This window comes from Micropterus dolomieu, linkage group LG20, assembly GCF_021292245.1.
Source record: "Micropterus dolomieu isolate WLL.071019.BEF.003 ecotype Adirondacks linkage group LG20, ASM2129224v1, whole genome shotgun sequence".
In the NCBI taxonomy this organism is placed as follows: domain Eukaryota; kingdom Metazoa; phylum Chordata; class Actinopteri; order Centrarchiformes; family Centrarchidae; genus Micropterus; species Micropterus dolomieu.
Window position 1 is genome coordinate 7,927,880 of NC_060169.1, and position 7,112 is coordinate 7,934,991.

Below are 7,112 nucleotides of genomic sequence, written 5' to 3' on the forward strand. Positions count from 1 at the left end.
AAATGCCTTGTTGATGCTAGAGGTCAGAGGAGAATGGGCCGACTGATTCAAGCTGATAGAAGAGCAACTTTGACTGAAATAACCACTCGTTACAACCGAGGTATGCAGCAAAGCATTTGTGAAGCCAAAACACCCACAACCTTGAGGCGGATGGGCTACAACAGCAGAAGACCCCAACGGGTACCACTCATCTCCACTACAAATAGGAAAAAGAGGCTACAATTTGCAGGAGCTCACCAAAATTGGACAGTTGAAGACTGGAAAAATGTTGCCTGGTCTGATGAGTCTCGATTTCTGTTGAGACATTCAGATGGTAGAGTCAGAATTTGGCGTAAACAGAATGAGAACATGGATCCATCATGCCTTGTTACCACTGTGCAGGCTGGTGGTGGTGGTGTAATGGTGTGGGGGATGTTTTCTTGGCACACTTTAGGCCCCTTAGTGCCAATTGGGCATCGTTTAAATGCCACGGCCTACCTGAGCATTGTTTCTGACCATGTCCATCCCTTTATGGCCACCATGTACCCATCCTCTGATGGCTACTTCCAGCAGGATAATGCACCATGTCACAAAGCTCGAATCATTTCAAATTGGTTTCTTGAACAAGACAATGAGTTCACTGTACTAAAATGGCCCCCACAGTCACCAGATCTCAACCCAATAGAGCATCTTTGGGATGTGGTGGAACGGGAGCTTTGTGCCCTGGATGTGCATCCCACAAATCTCCATCAACTGCAAGATGCTATCCTATCAGTGTGGGCCAACATTTCTAAAGAATGCTTTCAGCACCTTGTTGAATCAATGCCACGTAGAATTAAGGCAGTTCTGAAGGCGAAAGTGGGTCAAACACAGTATTAGTATGGTGTTCCTAATAATCCTTTAGGTGAGTGTAGGTATGTCTGGCTCCTGCACACGATCACTGTTCTTGCTCTCAATACATGTCAACGGGGTCAGACTAAATAAACAAATATTCTTGTGAAAAAATAATTTTATATAAAATATTGTTATACATTAACTAATTGGCTACTTTTGTACTTCACAAATTGACTGCTGTGTTAATGTGAAATGACATGTAGAAAGAACAGTTGTTAAGGAAATCTGTATGTTTGTGTTATTTGTTGTATCTGTTTAATAACATTTTGTCATATACAGTTCCTTGGCTGAATGCACAGTAGTGTTTATGTAATGTTTTTGATTATGTTGTAATGGAAGAACTGTGCATTTACTGGGACGGGGCCCTTGTGGAAAACCATTTCACCTCAGTGTTTCCCACACATAGGCTTTACTTGGACGGGCCGCCTAGGTAGATTAACAGCCGCCCAAGCAAATTTGGCAACCCATTTTAATTGCAGTGCTGCACAGCGCATATTCGCTCCCCTCACTCGGTCGCTCCCTCTCTCTTTCCTGCATTCAAACAACTCGTCTGCGAATTGAATGGTTGGTATCATGAACACCACTGCACACTTTAAAAAAGTTATTAGTGAGCACGTAAGGAGCCTAGCCAATAAGGATAGCTATGTTAACTTTAGAATGGGCCTACAGCTGTCGAAGATAGCACGCTATTCATAACTGGTAGTCAATAGGTGCGTTCGAGATGACTGCAGCTGACTTTCGCCGATTTGATAGGCTAGTGTAATGTGAGATGCAGGCGACTGCGGGGGCGGGGTATAAAAACAGCGCCGTCAGACACCATCTCCCTCTGGTTGACTGCGTGAGTTTACTGTGAGCTTAGAACAATGATCAGGCAAAAGGTGGTTGCAACTTTGTGCAGCCAGAGAAATGCATTAATAATGCATTATTCTCATACTGAATGGTTTCATAAAGCACCTTCCCAAGATATTAATAGTGGCTCTTGGAGTATACTAGTAATAAATTACTAATATGCTGAAATGCTAATAAAAATGTTTAGGGAACACATTTAAAATATATTTAAACTGTTCTAGTATAGCACAAAAGGGTATTTTAAGTTAAATTTAAAAAAGTATATTTAAATTACAGTAAAGGTACTTTAAATAGGTCCATTTTAAGTATATTAAAATATATTGCAATTATCGTAAAGTTGACTTTAAGTATTTCTAAAATGACACTTAACATACTTTAAGTTGTTCCAAAATAACACATTTAATATACACTTAGTATAGGACAATTAAAATATGATAAGTGCAAAAAAGTGCTACTTAAGTATATTTCTTTTTCACCTGGGTAGCCTATACGTTACTAGTTAACTGTGTACCCCTCTAGCTACATCACTTGGTAACCCTCAAGTCAGTCAATGTTGTAGATTAGGCTACATTTCCTAATGTTTTGGCATTTTTAACAATAACTTTTATGCAGAGAAGATGACTTTATGAGAGTCTTTACTGTAGCCAGCCACCTAATAGTCCCAACATATTTCTACATCAATTTACATGCAGAACAGGTTTTACTATATGATCGTATATGTATTGTAATACTGGTACTATTATTGTTCTCATGCCCCGTGTTATTGAGTATGTGAGTCATGTTATAACATCAGTAACAGCATGTTACTAAATGCAATATGTCAGCAGTGTTGAGGTAATTACAGTATAAGTGTTGTGTAATGGTAATGCTACCTTGTTACCGGAACTACGTAGATGGCAGCTAGTTCCTCGTTCTGTTTTTGGTCATATGTTGTTGCTAGTGATCGCTCGCTGGCTCTGGTGTGGACTGGATAAGTTCATCTGCACTGGAGTTAGAGCGTTCTGACGTGACATGTAATGTTGCCATCCTCCACAGTAAAGACAGAGAAACGGTATATTCCATGTCCACAGTAATCCTTCCTCTTGCAAGTTGACATCTGAATATCCCTCGTTAGCAGCGGCTAACAGTATTATTTTAATTTAAATACATGCAAACATACTTTTTGTTGCCTTTTAGTTTATGGTTTACCATTTACAGTGTGTGTTTCCATGGGAACTGCCATTGTTTTGTGACGTCATTCAGCTGCTACTCGTGAAGTCAGGGTACATATTTTTTATACAAGTTCACAAGTAGGAAATCTGACTTCAAGTGGCGTTCCAGGATAGTTTTTCTAGTTGCCTGGAATGCAGCATTACTATAGTCACATGTCACAACCCCATTTTAACAACTACGCAACTTTGAGCACAAAATTAAGCCATTTGTCAAAAAATATTTGGCGAACTATGTGGGTAATCAACATTGTAAGGAAATGACTCAGAAAATTTTTAAATATCATAGAAATGTCAAAATACACTGGAGGGGGGCAGTGGCGTTTCCGGTCACTTAAAACATTGGGGGCTTAGCCCAGCCCAGAAATCTTTCATGTTTTCACCCCCACCCCGCCTACCCAAAGTATGTCTGTAAAGCAACAGTAAATGACCTCTACATGGTTAGTCTAACATCTCATTTTCTGATAATAATTAACACTGATAATATTAACTAGGGAGGGTCTGAGGGTCCTTCCCCTGAAAAATTTGGGCTTTAAACACTTAATTTCCTGTATTCTGGTGAATTGTTTTGCGCCAATTTATTGAGGAAACGTCTGAGGTGACAATTCAAATAAAATAATTTAGTGTAATAAAACAGTAAGGCTGTCAGGCATTCTGCATTGCTGTCAGATATGTTTCTCCTGTAGATCAACTTTTCTCATTTAATTTAATCCCAGCTGACTCTACATACATGCTGCCATGCCTGAAGTAGCCTAAAGTCTTTTCAAATGTGCATATGGCACCTTTTCACCTCAATGATAAATTATTAATTAATATTAATTAATATTAATATAAATTAATAATTAATTTGAATTTAGTTTAAAAAGAAATATTGATGAAATGTTCAACCGTGGGGTCTGGGAGTTATTTGTCAGAACATTTTTAACAAATGCTTTGAAAAAGTAGAAGGTACATGTCCCCAGCATCCCCAGTCCTAAACGACCCTCCCTCCCTACAGGTTGAGCTACTCCATGCGTACCACTTCACCTCAACTCTCGTCCTGCTCTCTCTCTGTCCCTCAGCCCTGTCACTTTGTCACACTGTTTCACTGTCTCAGGCCTCCTCCTCTGCCTGGCAGTGGCCACGGCTCTCCTTTACTCCTTCACATGCCTGTGCCTGCACTGGCCTGCACTACGCAGGGTAGGCTATGCAGCTGATGTTGAAGCTACTGCAGCTCCAGTACCAAACACATTTGTTTTTTGGCCCACAACACAAGAAACAGCTCGAGCAGAGGGGGAGGGAGTGGGGGCTAGTAAGAGATGTGATTGGGCCAGCCCAATGTCAGTATAGGCCTATGCTGTATGGGCCTGGACGTTGTCCCATTTTTTAAAATCAGTTAGGCTATATGAATAGACTGTCTGACAGACACAGAGCCGTCTGGGACTGTAGCCTACTCGATGAGACAAGCGCACTGCTCTTCATCAGAGGAAGAAAACCGAAACTGAAAACACTCGTGATCAGACAGCAATATTACCACACATCCACACACATGTTTACTTCAGCACCTCTGATAAAGTGCAGCTCACAGCCGCTTTAGAGGGACACAGAGCGACAGGTGTCTGTATCGCGGTCAGGTGTGTCATGATATTCTCTCACTACTGTGCGGCGACTGTTAACCGTTTGTGTTAATACATTGACTAGACACTGACGACAACATTGATGTTTAAATGTAGGCCTACTGATTACAAAATAGCAATTCAGAAGTCGTGGATAAGCGACACACCACCAGGAATCAATTCAATTCATTTCATATTAGCTTTATTGGCATGGATGAATGAAATGAATGAAAAAAATTAATTGATTAAAAAAATAATAATAAAATTGAATCTCTCTCTCTCTCCACGCTCTCTCTCTCGTGCTCTCTCTAAATGCAGAGAGGCTGAGTAACGGTGGGGGGGGGGTCACATTACATTATAACAAAATGTATAAATTATTGCAAGTAGCCTCTGCTCTTTGAAGACCTGTGAGACAGGCTGTGTCATGAAGATTATTGCATATTAACATGGAAAATATTTTTGTTGCTGTTGTTGAGTTACATTCGGGGCTCCAGTCAAAACAAAAACAATGGCCTGGCAACGCCGTTGGACGGAGGCTTTAACATAGCGACTGTGTGCACACGTGACGTCACATTCCAATGAAAAGGGAGGGTTACGTTATTTTTTGCTGCCAGCCAACCAATATGCAAGTGATACACTGTTACTTTGAGTTTGTTACTTTTTGCGTTGCCAAAATGCTGGATGGTTATTGTGCTTTAGTATTTATTAATCGAGGCGACAAGCCTGGGCTGTGTTAGGTGAGGGATCCCCCAGAAGGTAAAAGTAGGCCTAAACATTAGCGCAGTCAAGCGGTGGCCGGGACCTTAACGGTAGAAATGCGGCAGCGGATTCTGTAACGTCATATAGATCGGATATGCCCAACACTTGCAGTTTGTGTTCATATCTTTCTTTTTCTTAAGTTGAAAGGTGATCCAAATAAAATTTGACTGCTTTTACGGCGTCCCTACGGGAGAGTGTGAGCCGCTATGTTGGTCTGTTGTTTTGCCCTCCAGGTCACCTTCCATCCACCGTCAACCGTTTATCTTGCGTACAGGGTCGCGGATATGTAGCCATTTTGCTACAACTACGCTTTACAGAGTAAAACCCCCCCCCCCCCCCCCCCCCCCCCCCCCCCCCCCCCCACCAAAAATAAATAAATACTAAATTAACATGAAATGGATCATGACAGAAACAGAAATGAAGATGTGCTCTCTTTTCTGTTTTTGTTGTTATAAATTTGATTTAACAACAGAACAAGTTTAATGCAACAAACCATGGCGACAGTTTCATATTTTCACTCAAAACAACAACACTTTTGATAACAAAACTGCCAGACACAATTTTGTGGGGGCTGTTGTGACTAGCCTATATCAAATCCCAGAATGCCAACATGAGACTTTAAAGAAAGAGGAGACATTCTGACAGTTTGAAATGGACAGTGTACTTGACAAATAAATGTCCCCTGCTGTTTCAGCCTGCTTTTCAATATGAAATGGTGCCATTTAGTAAACATTAACACACTATTATGAATTTTAGAACCCTTGTCAATACTTGACTTAGGGTAAATGACATAAACAGTTTATATGAATGAAAAAAAAATGGTGAGAACTGTGTTGGAACTTCGTGAGGTTTTATTTACCTCTGTTCAGACTGTCCTAGGTTGGGAAGTATGTTAACAAAATACCTCAACAAATTACCACCAGAAAGGAATTGTTCCTTGCATTTGTATAAGGTAAAACAACATTTAAGCTGTTTTAATAAATTTTTTGGCCACTATGGGGGCAGAAGAACTTTACATTAAAGGGATACATTGCGATTCTTATCCAATACACTTTTTGTTATATTCGGCAAATATTTCCTCATGGGTCGGCAGATCTGTTTTTCGTGCGCTCTGAAAAAAATCCGGGCCCTGGGTCTGTAAATTGGGCACAAACAAAGCTGCTTGGAGTGAGCAGCAGGTGGCGTTGGCACGCTCGAAGCAGTGGGAGAGAGAATGTAAGCAAACAGCGGTACATTCAAACATGCTGGACTCATTACGGGACTTTAGCTGCGAAGATGACTGAGAAACTGCCAAAGAGGGAAAGGTCTGAGTAACGGTGAAACAGGTTATATGACCAGGTGAGGGGAAGACCTGTGTTAACATCTGTGAAGGGTTTCAATGCTGGCAAAGGTGGATCACATCACTTGTCACGATCGTGGTGTGGAGGCAGGTTGGAGAACCCAAACGCAGGACACGGAGCGGGGCAGGTATGGTACAACGAAGGGTTTTAATAAACAAACAAAAGCGAGCACACTTACAGGTGAGTGGCTGAATAACTGAAATCCAAAATCCAAAAGTACCGGGAGACGAGACAAGACGAGACAAGCAAGGCTGGTTACAGGCAGAGAGTACACACACGACAGACTGGGGGGTAACATGAACAATGACCGGACAAGGACAAGACAGAAACACCAGGTATATATACACAGGGACTAACGAGCAGGGCGGGAGCAACACAGGTGACAGACATGAGACTAACGAGGCAGAGAGAGAGAGAGCAGAGGAAAACAGAGAGACTAGACATGACAAGCAGACTATATAACAGATACTGGACACTAGACAGGACAG

At 41.4% G+C, this 7,112-nt stretch overlaps 1 protein-coding gene and 1 long non-coding RNA gene across 3 annotated transcripts in view; one reads left to right on the forward strand and one right to left on the reverse strand.

Annotated features, from left to right (window-relative positions):
- Positions 1-7,112, reverse strand: part of tspan4a (tetraspanin 4a) — a 164,650-nt gene that overhangs the window by 18,461 nt on the left and 139,077 nt on the right. The window lies entirely within an intron of this gene.
- The window catches only part of LOC123959001, a 58,230-nt gene that overhangs the window by 3,985 nt on the left and 47,133 nt on the right, over positions 1-7,112 (forward strand). The gene's annotated exons all lie outside the window — the stretch shown is intronic.